Here is a 22344-nt window from a genome sequence, read left to right as displayed (position 1 = left end):
GTAATTGCAACTTTATATCTGACAATTTATAACTCGCAATTGCAATTTTATTTCTTACAATTCTGACTTTATAACACAATTGCGAGTTTATATCTCACAGCTCTGAGAAAAAAGTCAGAATTGTGACTATATCTTGCAATTTTGACTTTATAACACAATTGTGAGCTTATATCTCAGAATTCTGACTTTATGACTCGCAATTGCAACTTTATATCTTATAGTTCTGACTTCATAGCACAATTACGAGTTTAAATCTCACAATTCTGAGAAATAAGTCAGAATTGTGACTTTATCTTGCAATTCTGACTTTACAACTCGCAATTGCATGTTTAAAGCATGCAAAAACATCCATAGTGATTCTGATTCTGGTTTGGTTACCAACATTCTTCAAAATATCTTCTTTTGTGTGCAACAGAAGAAAGAAACTCCTACCATTTTGAGAGTGAGAAAATAATGACAGAATTTGTTGAACTTAATGTTTTAGTTATATTCACTAAATTAATAGTAGTGAAATAGTAGATTTCAGTATATTCAAATCTGTTTTTCAGTAAACAGAAAGACCTGTTAGTATTTATTTTTCAGTAATGTATGTTTCTGCATGTTTCTGAGTTTCTATATTTAGAATAGCACACAAACAAGCTGTACTAATAGCACAGCTATTACTCATTGAGTTAATAAATATACATGATTATACACATTATAATCTTCCTTCAGAGCCACATAACCACAAGCTCTACACTTCAGCACAATGGTAAACAACAGAATTACATAACATAGGAGAAAGCCTTTTAAAATGTCAAACGTAAGTGAATATTAAACATTAACATGTGAAAAAACATAAAAAAGCACTTAATTTCTACATGTATTTTCCTGACTGTGCAAAGCAAAGCATGGAACTAAAAACCCACTGCCCCTTACAGATAAAGAAACACAAACGATTCATGTAGACCTAAAATAAATGAATTAAAATAATTTTACTGTTCAAAGTTTTTTTTATTTTTTTTTTTAAGAAATGTTTAAAGAAACTTTTACTTTGCAAGGATGCATTAAATTGATCAAAAGTGTCAAAAAAAGACATTTATAACATAAAAAAAGATTTATGTTTTTCTGAGAAAAAAAATGTCATGGCTTAACATTGATTATAAATAGAAATGTTTATTGAGCAGCAAATCACCATATTAGAATGATTTTTGAAGAATCATGTGACACTGAAGACTGTAATAATGCTGAAAATGTATCTTTTCATTCCAGGAATATAATACATTTTAAAATATCTCAAAATAGAAAACAGCTATTTTAAATGGCAATACTATTTGACAATATTAAAATTTTTACTGTATTTTTGTCAAAAATACATTCAGCCTTGATGATAGACTTTCAAATACAATACATCTTCACAAACCGAAACATTTCGGTTGTTAATTGAACACCATAAAAACTACAGTATGTTCTGCAGTTGTGATGTTTTAACTAATTTTAAGAAACTGAACAAGCAAAAATATTGTTTCAGTATAGAATAGCAAACTCAAAGACACCTTAGAATGTGCAGTTATTTTCTTGTCACAACATTGTAAGTGATATAAATATGTTCAATATATAGGTTTTTTTTTTCATAAAAAATAATAAATAAATAATTCTATGATGTTAACTTGCAATTCTGAGAAAAAAAAGTCAGAATTATGAGATAAAAAGTTGAAATTACCCTTTTAATTTGATATTCTTTGGTGGAAACACACACACAAACTAAACTATGAGATGCAAAGTCAGAATTCAGAAAAAAATCGGAAAAGACAAAATTGCAAGAAGTAAACTCGCAATTGTGAGATATAACTAAAACTTTTTTATTTTAATTTAGTTTTTATTTTAGATGTATTTTTAAATGATTGTTGTTAGTATTATTGTGACGGACAGCATATTGTGGAAGGTTGAAAATATTAATGATTAAGCACTTATTTTATGCACTTATTATTTAAAATTTATTTAAAAATCTAAATACAAACTATGTACAATTTTGAGAAAAAAGTCACAATTGTGAGATAAAAGTTCTCAGTAAATTTTTTTTATGTTTTATTTTGTGGCGGAAAAAAACATTTAATATAAACTATTGAATATGTAGTTATTTTTAAAAATAAATAAATAAATAATTCTAAGAAGTTAACTTGTAGTTGTGAGATAAACTCTCAATTCTGGGTAAAAAAAAAAAAAGAATTGTGAAAAGTTGCAGATAACCTTTTTATTTTCTATTCTTTAATGGAATCACACACAAAGATAATACAGAAACAAATCAGAAAAGTCCAAATGGCAAGATGCTAACCTGCAATTGTAAGATGCAAACTCACAATTGTAAGAAAAATGGAAACTTTTAAATTTTATTTTGTTTTATTTTAGATGTATTTTTAAATGATTGTTGTTAGTATTATTGTGACGGACAGCATATTGTGGAAGGTTGAAAATATTAATGATTAAGCACTTATTTTATACACTTATTATTTATAATTTATTAAAAATCTAAATATACACTCAGTAAGAATTTTAAATTGTGAAAAAATTGTGAGGAAAAAAGTCAGAATTGTGAAATAAAAGTTTATTTTTTATGTTTTATTCTGTGGTGGAAAATGTTTAATATAAACTTTTGAATATGTAATTCTTTTTAAGAATAAATAAATAATTCTGAGAAGTTCACTTGCAATTGTGAGATAAACTCAATTCTGGGTAAAAAAACTGATTTTCAATGCATATGTCAAAGTTTTGTAAGTATAAATAATTATTCTGTATTTATTTAGTTTTACTTTAGACATATTTTAAATGTATTATTAAATGATTAAAAAACGAACACATGCTATACATTTCAAAAGCTAAAAATAATTAGACACAAATATAAAGAACAACGAAACCTTAATACTTAAACGTATTCCACAAATACTAATTCAGGGAATACGTTCTGTGAAACACAACATTAACGAAAGAGTTAACATGAGAGAGAAGGACTTTATGCAACAGGAAATCAGAGAGAGCCTCCATCACTGCCAAGAGGAGCTGAGAGAAAAGGAGCAGCTGCAGGGGCCGCTCAGCCAAATCAATAAAGAGAACTTGAGCAGTTCGCCGTCTACAAATTCAGTAGACGCAATGAAAGACTGCAGGTTTTAAAAGCCAACAAATTCAATACAAAGAGGTGGTCTGGGACTTGTAAATGGCTTTTAACCAACAAAGCCAAAGGCATGATATGTGGTAGAGGGCATTAAATAAATCTACTGGTTATAAAAAAAAGATGGACAGCCATGATATCGAGGAAAAATAGAACAGACATCACAGAACGGCTCTTTAATTCAACTTAAATCATATTAACGTCAATATTTGGGCAAAATGGTAATATAATCATTTTTATCAATGCATTTGTTTTAGATTTCACTGCAATATATGGTTTTAAATGGTCCGTGGTCTAAAATCTTTTGGTAGATCTGTTCCTGTTTATCTCAAATATATCAAATAAAACCATTACGGAAGCACTCAGAATGAACTTATAGTCTTTATGTTTCCCTCAGAAAAGAAAACTTATATGTTTATCAGTGAAAAGATAAAGTTTTATTCTTTAAAAGGCATCTGGCTTAATGATTCAAAGGTTTTACTTTCATATAAAATAAGTATCAATAAAATTTGGAGTCAATAAGATATTTTTAATGAATTAATACTTCATCAAAACTGATCAAAAGGGACAGTGAAAACTTGTATTATCTTACAAAAGATTTATTTTTCAAATAAATGCTGTTTTTTTAACTTCCTTATTTATTACACAATTCTGGGAAGAAAATTCTCATTGTTTTCACAAAAATAATAAGCAGTACAAGTGTTTTCAACATTGATTTATTAATAAGAAATCATTCTTGAGTAGGTAATCATATTAGAATGATTTCTGAAGGATCATGTAACAGGAGTAATGATGCTGAAAATCATAGGAATAATTGATTTAAAATAAATAAATAAATAAACATGAAATAAAATAATGTTAAATTCTGCCAGGATATTATTTATTAATTTTTCGGAAATTTCTGATAATTCTACATTAAATTATATTAAATTATTAATTTAAAAGGGCATTCATTTATTAATTTTTATGAAAATTTCTGTTAACTCTGCAACACACCAACATGAAGTAAAAACTTTTTTATTATATAATATTTTATACAAACACCAGAACACTGTGCCCTGTTTTTACTGTTTTTTTTTTACATTGTCCATTTAAAAATATATTAAAACAGAAAAAAAATGTATCACCGTTTTCACAAAAATATTAAGCAGTACAACAGTTTTCAACATTGATTTATTATTAAGAAATGTTTCTAGAGAAGCAAATCAGCATATTAAAATTATTTCAAAAGGATCATGTAATACTGTAATGATGCTTACAGTGCTGAAAAAAGCAGCATTGCTATCATAGGAATAACTGATAAAATAAAATAAATGTTAATTTATTTTGAAAATTTTAAATACAGGTAAAACGGTAGTAAAAAATCGATACAGAATATTTATTTTATTTTTTTTAATAGAGAACATTAGAACACTGTGCCCTGTTTTTAATGTTTTTTTTTTAAGTGTCCATTTAAAAATATATTAAAATAGGAAAGGGTTTTTTTAATAAAAAATGTTTTTTTTTTATTATATATTTAAAGCTATTTTACATAATACACTATATTGCCAAAAGTATTGGGACACTGAGTACAAATCTTAATGTTTAAGCATATAATGATATTCTAGGGGATTGTGTGCTTCTAATTTCACAGCAACAGTTTTGACAGGACCCTCTTCAATTCTAACATGACAATGCCTCTGTGTATAAGGCAAGGTTGATAGAGAAATGATTGATTCAGTCAGTGTGGAAGAACTTGACTGGTCTGCAGAAAGCAAAGTCATAATATCAGTTGAACACCTCTGGAGTGACTTTAAATGCAGACCTTGAGCCAAAAACTATCACCAAACACCAATGACTTGTACATACAATATATGGACAGACGAATTGGGAAACCCTTTCTTCAGAACAGAAAAAGGCACTTCCAAATTATATTTAAAAAATTGTATTTCCATCTCTGTTGCAACCAGTTTGGAAGTGTCTAAAATGACTGTACCCAAGTCACTTGTGTTTGGTGATGAGTTTTTGGCTCAAGGTCTGCATTTAAAGTCACTCCAGAGGGGTTCACATTGACTAAATCAATCATTTATTTTTGAACCCTACACAAAGGCATTGTCATGTTAGAATAGAAAAGGGTCCTGTCAAAGCTGCTGCTATCAAATTAGAAGAACACAATCTCCTAGAATATCATTATATGCTTGAAAATTAGGATTTGTACTTTTGGAAATTACTACAGTTGTCAAACCTGTTCATTAGAATGGGATGTTCCAATACTTTTTGTCAATATAATGTAGCTTGTTGAGGAAATTTGTGTTATAAAAGATCAGACATATCATTTTTTGCCCAAGTGGATGATTAAATGAGAAAAATAAATAAATAAATAACTAAATAAATAGAACTCCAATGAAGGAGGGACCAAAACCACATTTAGAACAGAATATCATCAAGCCTTGCCGATGGCTTCTTCTAACTTGGACCAGTAAGCAACCACCTAGCAACACCCTAGCAACCACATAGCATTTTTTCCCCTAGAAATCTCCTCTTTAGAAAAACCCCACAGCTGTGAGATGGCTGAAGTGATGGATGCATGTCTTATAAGAAGCTATTTTGACTAGACGACTGGCATATTCTCAGGGTCATTAGAAACTCTTATGAGTTTTATAACAAGCACTGCTGGCTGCCAAAGACAGTCGCCATAGCAACAAGCTCTCTGATGCGGCCTGATGCAGGGGGAGGGGTTTTGTTGCCGCTGTGCGCTTTAAAGTGTCAACACCCACAACACACACTCAAAAACACACACGCTTACTCTCTGTCTGAGGCCTTTGAGCATTAGTCCGTTTTTTTTTTTATTTGAAACTCATAGTAATTCAACCATTCAGTTTCTGCTTCAAGAGCTTCTGATGGAGTCTTATTAAAATGCGTTGCATAAGTCAATCTGTGTAATTGCACATCTTTGTGGGTGTTACTTAAAGGTGAAGCATATTGAAGTGCACTTTTACTGGTAAAATGTTTTTAGAATGTTTTTCAGTATCTGTGGTGCTATCAAAAAATATACTTGACAACATTTTATTTTAAATAATTTTATTTTAAATAGTTTAAAATAATTCGTTTTTTCATTACAAGCCAGCAAGGGAACATTTGCCTACAAATAATGTTTTAGGTCAGTTTTCGCTAGAGAAACATCTGTGAAAATATTTCTTCTTTGTAAACCTACAGACTGCTGTTGTTCAAATCTAATTTAAAGTTCATGGAAAGAGAAACAAGTCATTTTTTTTGCCCAGTAAGCCATCTGTTTTGCTGCTGTGCCTTTAAGAAACTCTTTGCTTTTTGTTGTCGGGTCCAAAATAGTTGTATAAAATCCGAAAGCCTTGTGCATTGTGAAATCGTAGCATGGTCTAAGCTGAAATATGCTGCATAAATGAATAGTTATAGTGAAATGATCAGGCACTTTGTTAAAAATAACTTAAGCTGCTTGTTTCCAACATTGGGATTGTTTAGAAGGATATGCAGAGTGACAGGTGCTACACACAGTTAGGAATAGCATAAGATTTGACAGACTTTTCCATATTTTATGGTTTGATGTTTATGAATAACATCTCTAGTGCTTTCTCCTTTGAACTTACCTTGACCAGACCAGACTATTGTCTGAACTAAAAATGTAACTGTAGACGGTCATGTTTTGAAGGAATACACTACCAGTCAAAAGTTTTTGTAATGTTTTTTAAAGAAGTCTCTTCTGCTCACCAAGCCTGCATTTATTTGATCTAAAATACAGCAAAAACAGTAAAATTCTATTTAAATAACTGTTCCCTTCCGGGAACTCGAGCCGCGTCAGGAACGCTATGGGGAACGCCATTGGCGGGCCGCACTCTGAATCATGTCTTGCAACCAATGAACGACGGGGGTGACGTCACAGGCGCGGTGACGTCACCGACCAGGAAGTATAAAGCACGTGCGTTTGAAGCCCGCGGCAGCTTTTGTCATTCAGCGAGAGCGCTCTGTGTCTGTCTGTCTACCATTTGCTGTTTTTGTGCCCAGTTTGGTACACTTTTATTTGAGCAAATGGCGTCTGCTTCTAGTAGAAAAGCAACCAGAAAAGCGGTGGCGGTACAGCGCCCGCATAGGCAGTGTGTTCCTCCTTGCCAACGCTACATTGTTGGTGGGGATACACACAGCTTATGCTTGGTCTGCTTGGGAGCGGAGCACGCCCAGTCAGCCCTCGAAAAGGCTGGCTGTGAGCACTGTGATCGATTGCCAGTGCGTGTGCTTCGCTCCCGGAAAGCCCTCTTCGAGGAGGGGGCTTTCACCAGCGTTCCCCGCGGGAGTGGCCCCGCTTCCGCCGAGGCGGAGCGGCAGCTGCACTCGTGGGGCTCGCAGCTCGATTTGCTGGAGGGAATGGAGACGGGTGAACCCCTATCTCCGCCCTCACTCAGCCAATCGAGTGATCTTCTCTTGGACGTGGAAGCCCGCACTGCGGTTTCTTCCCCTCCAGAGTTGATCCCAGAGCTCTTGTTGTCTTCCTCCGAGGAGGTCGACCTTGTAGCTCCGGATGATGTGCCACAACCGCCGCCCCGCTCGCCTCACTACGAGGAGCTTTTGGAGGTGCTGACGAACGCTGTGGCCAAGCTCAACATCGCTTGGCCCGCGGAAGAAAGTCGCAAAGCATATGAGCCGCAGCGAAGCGCATTAGATGAGCGCTTCCTGCGGACACAATCAGCACCTCCTAAGCGGAGCCTTCCCTTCTTCCCCGATCTACACAAAGAACTTTCTAGATCTTGGGAGAAGCCGTACTCCTTCCGCCTGTTCAACCCCGCTGAGAACTATGGAAACATCGCGGGCGCGGAGGAGTGCGGATATAGGGCGATGCCACGGGTAGAGCAGACGCTTGCGGGCTATCTGTCCCCCGGTTCGGCATCAGCCCTAAAGGCTCCGCCCTTGCCCACTAAGCCCCTAAAAGTTACTTCAGGCTTAATGGGCAAGGCGTACACGGCAGCAGGTCAGGCTGGCGCTTGCCTTCACACCATGGCAGTGCTACAAGCCTATCAAGCCGACCTGCTGAAAGAGTTGAGTGACGGTGAGGAAGTGAATGTGTCAGAGATGCAACGTACTGCAGATCTCGCTCTCCGCGCCACCAAGGAGACCGCCCGCGCAGTGGGCCGGTCTATGGCAGCCCTGGTGGCAGCGGAGAGGCATCTCTGGCTGTCCCTGTCCGAAGTTAGAGAAAAGGACAGGGTCACGCTCCTGGACGCCCCCCTGCAGCCATCCGGCCTCTTTGGTGCCTCGGTTGACACAGTTGTCGCCAGGCACCAGGAGGCTCGTCGACAGGCTGCGGCGTTCAGGTCCTTCCTTCCTCGCCGGGTTTACTCCTCTGGGGCTGCTGGACGGGAGCAGCCCCAACCGTGTACGAGCTCCTCGTATAGAGAGGCACAGAAACGGAGCGTCGCCACCCGTACCCCTCCGGCCCAGCCTAGAGGACGGGGAAGGCGACGCCCTAAGTCGCGGGCGCCCGACAGAAGGCCCGACCTGAGGGTCGTCCTTCAGTCGAGGAAGTCCGCGGCTAAGCGGCCCTGACAGTTGTGGCTCAGGGCCGTTGGGGGCAGCCCCTCACGAGCGGGTTTGCACCGCACCCCCGAGTGCGGTTTTCAAACCCCCTCGAGGCCCTCAGAAAACCGAGGAGCTAGTTCAGGAGTCTCCTGCCAGCTCGCTGTTACAGGTCTCCGAGTTAGTTCCTCGAAGAAATCCAGACACCAGTCTCGAGAGGCTGGTACCCTTAGTAAACTTTCTGGCAGCGTGGAAACTACTGCCAAATGTTTCAAAGTGGGTCCTGCGTACTGTAGAGAAAGGTTATGCTATCCAGTTCGGCACCAAGCCGCCACCTTTCAGCGGGGTATTTCCAACATTAGTAAGCCCCGAGCAGGGCCTGGTAATGGAACAAGAAGTAGATACTCTTCTGAGGAAGGAGGCCATCGAGGTGGTCCCTCCTCAAGACAGGGAATCCGGGTTCTACAGCCGTTACTTCATTGTTCCGAAGAAGGATGGGGGGCTTCGGCCCATTTTAGATCTCAGGCTTCTAAACCGCTCAGTCAGAAAACTGAAGTTCAAGATGCTTACTGTCAGACAGGTCGTGTATCAAATCAGGTCCAAGGACTGGTTTGTCACGATAGATCTAAAAGACGCTTATTTTCACGTCTCCATCCTTCTTCAGCACAGGAAGTTCCTCAGGTTCGCTTTCAGGGGCGAAGCGTACCAATACAGGGTTCTTCCGTTCGGCCTAGCTCTCTCACCCAGAACTTTTACGAAGTGTGTGGATGCTGCGCTGGCTCCACTGCGACTCCAGGGCATCCGCATACTCAATTACATAGACGACTGGCTGATCCTAGCCAGCTCGGAGCAGTTAGCGGTTCAGCATCGAGGTGTTGTTCTCGCTCACATGCAGAAGTTAGGGTTGAGACTCAACGCCAAGAAAAGCGTCCTCTCTCCACTACAGAGGACTACTTATCTGGGCGTGGTATGGGATTCATCCACGATGCGGGCACGGTTGTCACCTGCTCGGATAGAGTCCATACTTACTGCAGTAAATGCGGTCAAGCTAGGCCAGTCACTCACTGTCAAACAGTTCCAAGTACTGTTAGGTCTTATGGCAGCCGCTTCCAACGTGATACCTTTTGGACTGCTGCATATGAGACCACTACAGTGGTGGCTCAAAACCAGGGGGTTCTCCCCGAGGGGAAACCCATTCCGCAAGATCAGTGTCACGCGGCGTTGCCTACGTGCCCTGGTCATGTGGAAGAAACCCTGGTTTCTCTCTCAGGGACCGGTTTTAGGGATGCCATGCCGCCGTGTCACACTAGCGACAGATGCGTCCCTTACCGGATGGGGAGCGGTCATGAGTGGCCGCTCAGCCCAAGGCCTGTGGAGCCCGCACCATCATTCATGGCACATAAATTGTCTAGAGATGCTGGCGGTGTTCCAGGCCCTCAGGAGTTTTCTACCAGACCTAAGAAACCGTCATGTCCTTGTTCGTACAGACAGCACAGCGGTAGTTTATTACATAAACCATCAAGGAGGGATCCGCTCACGCCCCTTATTCAAGCTGGCGTATCGGATCCTCCTGTGGTCTCAAGGAAAACTCCTCTCCCTGAGAGCAGTCCACATTCCTGGACATCTGAATGTGGGAGCAGACGTCCTGTCGAGACAGGGGCCGAGGCCCGGGGAATGGATGCTCCACCCAGAGGTGGTGGAGCAGATATGGAGAGTTTTTGGCCAGGCACAGGTGGACCTGTTTGCGACTCAAGAGACATCGCACTGTCCCCTCTGGTACTCTCTAGTGCCTCCAGCTCCACTGGGGCTGGACCTGGTATCTCTCCTCGACGGCTCTCCATGGGAGATTCCCGTCAGGAGGGACCTCCTGTCCCAGGTCGGGGGCGCAGTCTGCCACCCCCACCCGGAGAAGTTGAGGTTATGGGTGTGGCCCCTGAGGGGGCGCAACTCATAGGAGCGGGCCTCCCTACTGAGGTGGTTGAGACCCTTCTCCAATCCAGAGCTCCCTCTACGAGGAAACTGTATGGCCTCAAGTGGAACCTGTTTGCGAGATGGTGCCGCGAGCGCCACTTAGACCCAGTCAACTGCCCAGTTGGTACAGTTCTGGAGTTCCTACAGTCTCGCCTGTCTGCAGGGCTAGCTCACTCCACCCTGAAGGTTTACGTGGCGGCTATAAGTGCCTACCACGCCCCTCTAGGTGGTCTCTCAGTGGGCAGAGAGCCCTTGGTCATACGGTTCCTCCGCGGTGCGCTCAGGTTGAGGCCTCGAGTGACACCCAGGGTCCCCGCGTGGGACCTCGCTGTGGTGCTAGAGGCTCTAAGTGAGCCCCCTTTTGAGCCGATAGAGGAGTCTACGGATCGCATACTCACAATAAAGACAGCGCTTCTGTTAGCACTTACCTCCCTCAAGAGAGTAGGCGACCTGCAGGCCTTGTCAGTGGCCCCGTCCCACTTAGAGTTTGCCCCAGGGATGGCCAAAGCCTTCTTATATCCCAGGGTCGGGTACATCCCGAAGGTCCCCTCCCTAGCACCGCAGCCTATAACGCTACAGGCGTTCTATCCTCCTCCATACGTGGAGCCAGGTCACAGGAAGTTGAATTGCATGTGCCCAGTCAGAGCCTTAGACGCATACGTCCACAGAGCTGCCACGTGGCGTAAAACAGAGCAACTGTTCGTCTGTTACGGCCCCCCTAAGAGAGGGAGCCCGGCTTCTAAGCCCACTATTAGTAGATGGATCATCGATGCCATAACTACTGCTTACGAGTCCTCTGATCTTCCCTCACCTTTGGGACTCAAGGCTCATTCTACTCGGGGCATGAGTGCCTCGAGAGCTCTGACTGCAGGTGTCCCCATAGAAGACATCTGCAAAGCTGCGGGTTGGTCCTCGCCCCTAACTTTCGTTAGGTTTTATGAGCTTGACCTCAGAGCCGCTCCAGGCTCTGCTGTGCTCTCGGCCTAGTGCGCTAGGCCTAGAGAGTCAGCCACCTCCCTAGCCAGGAGAAGACTTCTCAAGGCGCATCTTTCTGCGGAAAGAAGAGAAGTGAGTTTCGCCAAACTAATGAGATCTGCAAAACTAAGAAATACTTAGCCTGTTGTCCGTGGAAATCTAGACAAAGGCTCGTACTCTCGCGTTCTGACACTTCAGACCGAGCTTTCAGTCCCTCTTGTCATGGCTGAACCCCCAGACAAAGGACTAAGACCCCTCGTGTGCCTGAGGGCCGAGGGGTGCCTCCTGCACTGGCTGGCGAACCAGGCGGAGGTCTCTATTCTCGTGTGCCTGCGGGCCGAGAACTCTACAGCCCTCTTGTCCGCGGAATGCTAGACAATGGCTCACTTGTCCTCGTGTTCTGACGCAGTATGCTATCAGACCGAGTGTAATGCGGTCCCTCTGGTTCCGGAAACTACCTGACCAAGGACTAAGACTCCTCGTCTGTCTTAGAACAAGACTGAGGAGTGCCTCATGCACTGGCTGGCTACCAGGCAGAGGCCCCTACTGTCTTCCCCGTGAGCCCAAGGGCCGGGGATTGCAGTGCCCTCTTGTCCGCGGAATGCCGACAATGGCCTTATCTCTCGCGTCCTGGCGTAGCACAGGCCGAGTCTTGGATCCCTCTTGCTCTGGCTGCACCCCCAGGCAAAGGATCACCCACTCCTCGTGTACCCGAGGCCGAGGAGCCTGGAGGTCAAGCTCACCGTCCTCGTGGGTCTACGGACCGGGGACTACACACACCATCTGTCCGCCGAGTGCTAGACAGTGGTCATTCGGTCCCTCTTGCTCTGGCTGACTACCAGACAAAGGACTAAGACTCTGCGTGTGCCTGAGGGCCGCGGAGTACCTCTCGCTCTGGCTGGCGACCAGACAGAGGAAGACTACCATTCCTCGTGTGCCTAAGGGCGAGGACTACAGGGCCTCTTGTCCGCGTAATGCTAGACAAATGCTCTTTACCTTTCCACCTGCTGGCACAGACACTGCGCAGGGTTCGGAAATTATGGGACGTAGGTAGTCTCGTTCCCCATAGCGTTCCTGACGCGGCTCGAGTTCCCGGAAGGGAACGTCTCGGGTTACTATTGTAACCTTAGTTCCCTGAGGGAACGAGACGCCGCGTCTCGGACCATAATTCCCGCCCCCTGCGGCGCTCGCTTCATGCTAGAGCTGCCGCGGGCTTCAAACGCACGTGCTTTATACTTCCTGGTCGGTGACGTCACCGCGCCTGTGACGTCACCCCCGTCGTTCATTGGTTGCAAGACATGATTCAGAGTGCGGCCCGCCAATGGCGTTCCCCATAGCGTTCCTGACGCGGCGTCTCGTTCCCTCAGGGAACTAAGGTTACAATAGTAACCCGAGACGTTTTCTATTGCAATATATTGTAAAATGTCATTTATTCCTGTGATTTTAAAGCAGATTTTTTAGCATTATTCCTCACACAAAAATATTAAGCAGTACGACTGTTTTAAACTTTGATTTATTAATAAGAAATGTTTCTTGAGAAGCAAATCAGCATATTAGAATGATTTCTGAAGGATCATGTGACACTGAAGACTGGAGTAATGATGCTGAAATTTCAGGTGCTATAATAGGAATAACTGATAAAAAAAAAAAAATCTAATAAAATATGTTAATTTTCTGCCAGGACATTATCCATTAATTTTATGGAAATTTCTTTTAACTCTACAACAAAACACAATGAAATGAAAATTTAAATACAGGTAAAACACCTGTAAAAATGTATACAGAACACCAGAACACTATTTTTACTGATTTTTTTACAGTGTGCATTTAAAAATATATTAAAATAGAAAACAGTTTTTAAATGATTTATTATATATTTAAAGATATTTGAAATAATATTTCACAATATTATTATTTATTACAATATGTCGTATTTGTGATAGTCAGTTTTTGAACAGTAAGATTGTTTATGTTTTTTAAAGAAGTGTCTTCTGCATTTATATTGATAAAAATATAGTCAAATAGAAAGCAGTTTATATATATATATATATATATATATATATTTTTTTTTTTTTTTTTTTTTTTTTTTTTTTTTTTTACAATATTACTGCTTTTTCTGTATTTTGGATCAAATAAATGCAGGCTTGGTGAGCAGAAGAGAATTCTTTAAAAAACATTAAAAATCTTACTGTTCAAAAACTTTTGACTGCTAGTGTAGTTCTTGCAAAAATTAACATTTGCTGAAAATTTACTCACCCTTAGGCCATCTAAGATGTATATGAGTGTTGCTTCATCAGACCAGATTTAGAGAAATTTTGTATTACATCACTTTCTTACTAATGGATCCTTTGTAGTGAATGGGTGCCGTCAGAATAAGAATCCAAACAGCTGATAAAAACATCACAATGATCCACACAACTTCAGTCCAAAAATTAATGTCATATAAACTGAAAAGCTGCATGTTTGTAAGAAACAAATCTATCATTAAGTAAGTTGTTTTAGCTTTAATAAGAGTCTAGAATCCATAATATTGCTTTCTCTAGTAGAAAAGGTTACTTGCTTTTTGTTCTCAAAATTCATAGACTTATTTGTTTAGAACTGTTTTGGGCTGTTTACGTTTGTAAATGGTGACTGATCTGTGCATATTTCTCTTCTGATTTTGAGATGTCCTCTGTTCATTATTAGCTGGAAGTAATGTTTTTTCACATTAATGATGATCTGTTTCTAACAAACACACAGCTTTTCACTTCACAAGGTGTTAATTGATGGACTGGAGTGGTGTGAGATACTTGTGGATTATTGTGATGTTTTTATCAGCAGTTTGGATTCTCATTCTGACGGCACCCATTCACTGCAGAGGATTCATTGGTGAGCAAGTCATGCAATGCTAAATTTCTTCAAATCTGTTCTGATGTAGAAACAAACTCATCTACATCTTGGATGACGTACATTTTCATTTTCAGATGTACTATTTTAATAAAGCATCTGTCGGACATCAGAAAGTTGTGGAAGTTTAGAATAAGGATTTCAATAAGCAGCATTTCTGAGAAGGAAGTTTTAAGTTGTGAAAGTTACAGTACATATTCATAGTACTGTACATCAAAACCATTTATCTGAAAAGATCAAGGAAAATGTGATTGCTCATCATATGACCCCTTTAAGATAATGACAAACCTGCGAATGCAAAGAACTAGATCTCTATTCCTGTCTGTTGGACAGGAGATTTACTACAGTACAGGCCCTACACTGGTCTCATCTTCATTACCGCAACTCAGTGTTGGCCGACGGCCCAGTATAAGCAATAAAATGTCTGCAGCACATGGAGAATGCTGCAACCCAGCTGATCCTAAACCAGGCCAGATATTCATATGTATTTCCTCTGCTATGAACCTGATATTGATGCCTGGATCCAGTTCAAAAAGCCCAACAATGCAACTCCTCGGATGACGTAGCCTAGTGGTTAGAAATGTAAACTGCTTTTTTAGTATTAAATGAGATACAGTACATTTAGAACATTGGCAGTTGTCACAATGCATTCTGGGATTGCTTTATATTGAATAATCTGCCATATAATATAATTAAATTAAAATTAGGTTTCTTAAAGCTGCATAATCTTGTCGCCTACTATTTAGTATTTGTATTTGGAACAGACTACTTTTTTAGCAGCACAACTGTTTTCAACATGGATAATAAAAAGTGATGTTTCTTGAGCAGCAAATCAGCATGTTATAATAATTTCCGAAGGACCACGTGACACTAAAGACTGGAGTAATGGCAGATGAAAACAAATGAAACAAATTAACACTTTTTGTTGCCTGTTGTTGATAGACCACAGCAGCAATTTTCTCAAAAGAAACTGAACCACTTTTGCAAATGCTCAGATAAGAGAGTCTGCTAAATGCCTTGAGTGTAAATCTAAATGTTTTGATGTTTTGGTGTTTTGTGCAGAGCCACCTGCATATTTCAGGAGCTGCTCTTTTAAAAGGTCATCTTTCAGTACTGTGAAGAAAAATGTCAGTGCAAATTGAACAGGATGGATGGTAGTTAATGAATTAAGAAATAAATTAATTTGGCACCAGTTGTGCAGGAGTCACACTGAATTTATTGAAAAACTGAGAAAAGTTGCAGTCTAAGAGATTGATACAAAAATAATCATGCCTAAAAAACATTAGCATTTTCCAATTCTGCACTCCCAGTTGAATGCAAAAGACATTCTTCTGTCCTTTTCACAGAAAAACCATTGATCTCAGACTGTCACATAGTCATTTGATGGAAACTTGCTGCAACACATGCACATTCGAATGGAAAATTAAAAGAGTACTACTGTAATACCATGATCATGTACTGCTGAGTATCAGGTAAATACCATGTGACATGAAAATGGTAATCAGCCGCAACCGGAAAACACGCTTCAGCCTTTTAAAAGCTCTGAGCACAACATTACACTTTATCAGTGGAAAATACATATAAGGACATACTTCTACAGTACAATTCAGAGTAAAATAAGACTGTATATAACCTCACAACAATCAGCGTTATACAGAGGAGGTTTATGAATCATCATAATGTGCCTATTCTGCTACTCGCTTCTGAAGCAACTGTTTACGTCTAGGTCAGTGAGGGTACGATTTCAATACTGCTCTTTAATCAGAGATTGAGAGGCAGGCCAGTGATTCAGTGCTAATAACAGGAACAACACATTGTCACATGTGAGGGTGGACTACTCTGATGAGGCCATGACTGTGAACTACAATTTTTCTACAGCATTTTTCTACAATTGTACAATCTTCTACAATTGGTTACAAAAAAATATATACGTGTTCCAGGGTTTAACATACTCGTTTTTTTTGTCGGGGTTCCCCTGATACTTTTGTATTCCAGGAGCTAAATATGACTTTATTGGGGTCTCTTCAACCCGCGGACATCAAAAACAACCCACAGCAACAGTGTTAAAGTTGCCAAATTGGACTTGGCAACACTGATAATTATATTTATATATGCGTGTGTGTTTATAAATGTTCTTGTTAACTGAAGAAGTTTAGAAGATAAAATATAAATATTACATTATACATTTTGTGGTTTTGCCTTGAATATAAAGTACTAAAATTACTAAAACAAAAAAAGATAAAGAAAAATAATAAAACATTTGCAAAACCAATTTTCTTTAATATATTATAATATTTGCATTTTTCGATTAACAAACATTTTTAATAGTTTAAGTTAACAAAAACAACACTGCTGAACAATAAAAAAGATTTATATAATATTTTATTTAATGGAGCACAAAAGCAGTCTTACGTAGCACAGGTATATTTGTAGAAATAGCCAAATATACATTGAATGGGTCAAAATTATACATTTTTTATTTTATGCCAAAAAGCATTAGGATATTAAGTAAAGATCATGTTCCATGAAGATATTTTGTAAATTTTCTACTGTAAATCTGTCTATCTATAAAGTTTTTTTTAGTAGTAATATGCATTGCTAAGAACTTAATTTGGACAACTAAACAACAAGTGATTTTCTCAATATTTGGATTTTTTTTTTTTTTTTGCTTCCTCAGATTCCAGATTTTCAATTAGTTGTATCTCGGCCAAATATTGTCCTATCCTAATAAACCCTATATCAATAGAAAGCTTATTTATTCAACTTGCTTTTATTTTATTCAGCTATTCAGATGATGAATAAATCTCAAATTCTAAAAAATTACTGGTTTTGTGGTCCAGGGTCACATATTCACTATTAACTAGAGTTCCCCTTCAGTCGAATCACTTCGACCTTACATGGGATCTCGCCTGAGAGACCGATCATCTCTGAGCCTTATACAAAAAGGCCAATTGTAAATTGGCGAGTGGACGTGCGCGCCGGCCACGCCCCGTACATACGGGTATATAAGATGGCCGCGCACATCACTCAGTTAGACTTTTGCTTTCAGAGCCTTTCTGCTCGAGCCTCTACAACTTCGATTGAAGGAAAGACAACGTTCCTGAGCTCTTCTCCGCTGACGTGCTGCCATCTAAAAGAGATTGACAAAAAGAGTGTCTTTGGCAGCCGTCAGCGGTATCCTGCGGGCGGCCGTTTTAACGGCCATTAAAAGCCTCCTGCGCTCCAGCGAGCAGCCCCAGCAGTGCACAGAGTGCCGCGGTTCCTCCCTGGGCAGACCAGGATCTATAAGAGCAATTTCTCACGGCCGTGAAGCGTCCTTTTCAGGATGGTATTCCGGCCGTGCGCTACTGGATGTGGCAGTTTCCTCACTTCTGAGGACGGACATGAACACTGCCTCACATGCCTGGGCTTAGAGCATGCTGAGGCAGCGTTCACGGATGGTTCATGCGAGCATTGTGAGTGCATGACCATGGTCACGCTGAAAAACCGCCGCTCTTTTGCGAGACGGCTCCCCTCTGCGCCCCGCGGCCCGTCGTTAAGCCGTCAGTGCTTTTCGGCCGCCGTGGCGAGGCAAAGGGGGGATTTAAAGGTTACGGTGCAGACCGCGCCGCCGGCTTCCAAAGCCCCGCGGCCGTCTGCACCCCAGCGTGGCCCCGTTGAGTGGCCAGAGCAGTATGCTTCCCCGGTATCCGGGCCGAGCATCTCCTTTGGCGCTCCTCCAGAGGAAGAGATGTCTGTCGCTGCGTCAGAGGGTGAGTCTGACGGCGAGGCGGATATCTCGCCGGGCCAGCGCCCTCCCGTGGTTGCTGCTCCGGCTGACATGGACGCTGAGCTGTCGGCTATGCTCCTCCGTGCCGCCAGGGGGATCGGCCTCGAGGTGTCAGATCTACCTCCTGCCGATCCCTCTAGGCTTGGCGACTGGTTCCTGAGGGGGGAGCCTGCGGTTCCGCCGCGCCCTCCCTCCGTTCCATTCTTTCCGGAGGTGCATGAGGAGCTGGTCAAAACCTGGCGGGCGCCGTTTTCATCGCGTCTCCGCCCCAGCTCCTCCCCCCTCGCCACCCTCGATGGCGGGGCAGCCCGGGGATACGAGTCGGTTCCCCAGGTGGAGCGCGCTGTCGCGGTGCATCTGTGCCCGCGTGGCGCCGCCACCTGGCGGGACCGACCGCATCTACCCTCCAAAGCGTGTGAGCGCTCGTCCGCCCTTGCGGGCCGCGTCTACCGCGCTGCTGGACAGGCTGCCTCTGCCCTCCACGCCATGGCCACCTTACAGGTCTACCAGGCGCAGGCGCTGAAACAGCTGGACGAGGGTGGTCCTGATCAAGAAGTGATGCAGGAACTCCGCGCCGCCACCGACTTCGCCCTTCGAGCGACGAAGGTCACTCGCCTGCCCGTCGCCGAGGGCGCCCCCCTGCGGCCAGTAGGTCTACTCCAGCTCCCGCCGAGGGTCACGAAACCTCAGAGCTCTGAATCGGTCCCTTCTCAGGCTGCCGTTCAAGATGCTCACGACGAGACGCATGCTAACCTGCATTCGTCCCCAGGATTGGTTTGCAGCCATCGACCTGAAGGACGCGTACTTTCACGTCTCGATCCTTCCTCGTCACAGACCCTTTCTTCGGTTTGCCTTCGAAGGCCGAGCGTATCAGTACAAGGTCCTCCCATTTGGCCTGTCCCTCTCTCCCCGCGTCTTCACCAAAGTTGCGGAAGCCGCTCTGACCCCTCTTTGGCAGTCGGGGCTTCGCATTCTCAACTATCTCGACGACTGGCTCCTGGTAGCTCACTCGCGAGATCTGCTGTGCGAGCAGAGGGACCTGGTGCTCCGGCACCTCAGCCATCTGGGCCTTCAGGTCAACCGAGGAAAGAGCAAACTCTCCCCAGTGCAGAGGATCTCTTTTCTCGGCGTGGAGCTGGACTCGATCAATATGACAGCCCGCCTCACAAACGAGCGCGCGCAGTCGGTGCTGAGATGTCTGGACTTATTCAGACACAAACCAGCGGTCCCTCTCAAAACTTTTCAGAGGCTCCTGGGGCATATGGCAGCTGCAGCCGCGGTCACGCCGCTGGGCTTGCTTCATATGAGACCGCTTCAGCGCTGGTTACACGATCGAGTCCCAAGACGGGCATGGCACCGTGGCACACTTCGGATTGGCGTTTCCCCGCAGTGTCGCCGCCTTTTCAGCCCCTGGTCAGACCCTGTCTTCCTTCGGGCCGGAGTTCCCTTGGGACAGGTTTCCAGGCATGTCGTGGTGCACACAGATGCCTCCACCACGGGTTGGGGTGCTATATGCAACGGGCAAGCAGCCTCGGGCTCCTGGATAGGACCTCAGCTGCAGTGGCATATCAATTGCCTCGAGTTGTTGACCGTGCTTCTGGCCCTTCGTCGCTTCCGATCGACGCTGCGTCAGAAGCACGTGCTTGTTTACACCGACAGCACTGCGACTGTGGCGTATATCAATCGCCAGGGCGGCCTTCGCTCACCTCGCATGTCACAACTCGCCCGCCGTCTGCTCCTTTGGAGTCAAACGTGGCTGAAATCGCTGCGTGCCATTCACATTCCAGGGGAACTCAACCGTGCAGCGGATCAGCTCTCACGGCAGTCCACCCACCCCGGAGAATGGCGGCTCCACCCCGAGACAGTCCAGCTGATTTGGAGTCGATTCGGCCAGGCTCAGATAGATCTGTTCGCCTCCCCCGAAACCTCCCACTGCCAGCTCTTTTTCTCTCTGACCCAGGCTCCCCTCGGCAGAGACGCCCTGGCACACAGCTGGCCTCCGGGGCTCAAGTACGCCTTTCCCCCAGTGAGCCTCCTTGCACAGACCCTGTGCAAGATCCGGGAGGACGAGGAGAAGGTCTTGCTGGTCGCGCCTTATTGGCCCACCCGGACCTGGTTTCCAGAACTCATTTCCCTCGCGGCAGCCCCTCCCTGGAAAATCCCCTTGAGGAAAGACCTTCTTTCTCAGGGGATGGGCACGATTTGGCACCCGCGTCCCGACCTGTGGAACCTTCATGTCTGGCTCCTGGACGGGACGCGTCAGACCTCGCCGGCCTTCCCCAGGCCGTGAGAAACACCATCATTCAGTCCCGAGCCCCCTCTACGAGGCAGGCTTATGCTCTGAGGTGGGGTCTGTTCGTTGACTGGTGCTCCTCTCGAGATGAGGACCCCCAGAGATGCACGATTGCAGTAGTGCTTTCCTTCCTGCAAGAGAAGTTGGAGCGCAGGCTGTCCCCTTCGACTCTCAAAGTCTACGTCGCTGCTATTGCGGCGTATCATGACGCAGTAGATGGAACATCCCTAGGTAAGCACCCACTGGTCGTGAGGTTCCTTAGAGGTGCCCGGAGACTTAATCCTCCCAGACCGCACCTCATACCCTCTTGGGATCTCTCCGTCGCCCTCCGTGGCCTACGGGACGCCCCATTCGAGCCACTTGCCTCAGTTGAGCTGAAATTTCTGTCTCTAAGACAGCGCTCCTGACTGCACTGGCCTCCATCAAGAGGGTAGGGGACCTACAAGCTTTCTCTGTCGACGAAACGTGCCTTGAGTTCGGGCCCGGAGATTCTCACGTCACCTTGAGACCCCGGCCCGGTTATGTGCCCAAGGTTCCCACCACGCCCTTCCGCGATCAGGTGGTGAACCTGCAAGCTCTGCCCCCGGAGGAGGCAGACCCAGCTTCTGCGCTGCTCTGCCCCGTTCGTGCTCTGCGTACTTACGTAGACCGTACTCGGCACTTCAGGCGCACTGAGCAGCTCTTTGTCTGCTTCGGAGGTCAGCAGAAAGGGAATGCTGTCTCCAAACAGAGGTTGGCCCATTGGGTGGTAGAAGCCATCTCCCTATCTTACTTATATCAGGGAGAGCCATGCCCCTTAGGTGTTCATGCCCACTCCACTAGGAGTGTTGCCTCATCCTACGCGTTGGCTCATGGCGCCTCACTAGCGGACATCTGTAGAGCTGCGGGCTGGGCGACATCCAACACCTTCGCTAGGTTTTACAACCTCCGCGTAGAGGCCGTATCCTCCCGTGTCTTGACATAAGACTTAGGCGAGCGGGAGGATGGCTGGTGTCGGCTTGCTGCGCCATTCCCACGTGGATCCGTGCGCTATTTCCCAGAATGTTCCCTCCGGCGAACCCTGGGTCCTCCGCGCCCCGCAGTCCGGCCTAGATGCGGAGTAGTCCCTGACTGTGATCCTGCCTGGGTCTCCTTCGCCCCGCAGGTTGTGGCTTAGTTTTTATTATTCCAGCGGAGGAGACCGCTGTTTCCCTCGTGTATCCCTAAAAACCTTTATGGATATATTGAATTATTCTCATTTCCACATGTAAAGATTTCATGTGCTCCGCCCCCCCAACCCATGCTTCAGTACAACTGGCATCCCTGGAAGGGCCCCCTTATTGGGCCTCAGGGCGTTGGGAAGGTTACGTTACACTTCGCCTCCCGGCACGTATACTTGTCAGCACGTGAAGTTGTTGCGTAACGCGGCGTCAGGGTCGTGGGCCTTTTCCATAGGGCTAGTTCCCATGTAACGTCGAAGTGATTCGACTGAAGGGGAACGTCTAGGTTACGAAGGTAACCCACGTTCCCTGAAGGAGGGAACGGAGACGTTACATTCCCCTGCCACGTCCTGACGTCGCGCTGACGCCGGCTCGACCGGCTCTTCAGCAAAAGCCTAACTGAGTGATGCGCGCGGCCATCTTATATACCCGTATGTACGGGGCGTGGCCGGCGCGCACGTCCACTCGCCAATTTACAATTGGCCTTTTTGTATAAGGCTCAGAGATGATCGGTCTCTCAGGCGAGATCCCATGTAACGTCTCCGTTCCCTCCTTCAGGGAACGTGGGTTACCTTCGTAACCTAGA

General features: G+C 44.1%; 1 protein-coding gene across 1 annotated transcript in view; it reads right to left on the bottom strand.

Annotated features, from left to right (window-relative positions):
• The window catches only part of LOC141331670 (NT-3 growth factor receptor-like), a 178817-nt gene that overhangs the window by 93904 nt on the left and 62569 nt on the right, over positions 1-22344 (bottom strand). The window lies entirely within an intron of this gene.

This window comes from Garra rufa, chromosome 3 (assembly GCF_049309525.1).
Source record: "Garra rufa chromosome 3, GarRuf1.0, whole genome shotgun sequence".
Lineage (NCBI taxonomy): Eukaryota > Metazoa > Chordata > Actinopteri > Cypriniformes > Cyprinidae > Garra > Garra rufa.
The sequence above is the reverse complement of the archived record's forward strand: the minus strand, read 5'-3'. Positions and strand labels throughout refer to the sequence as shown.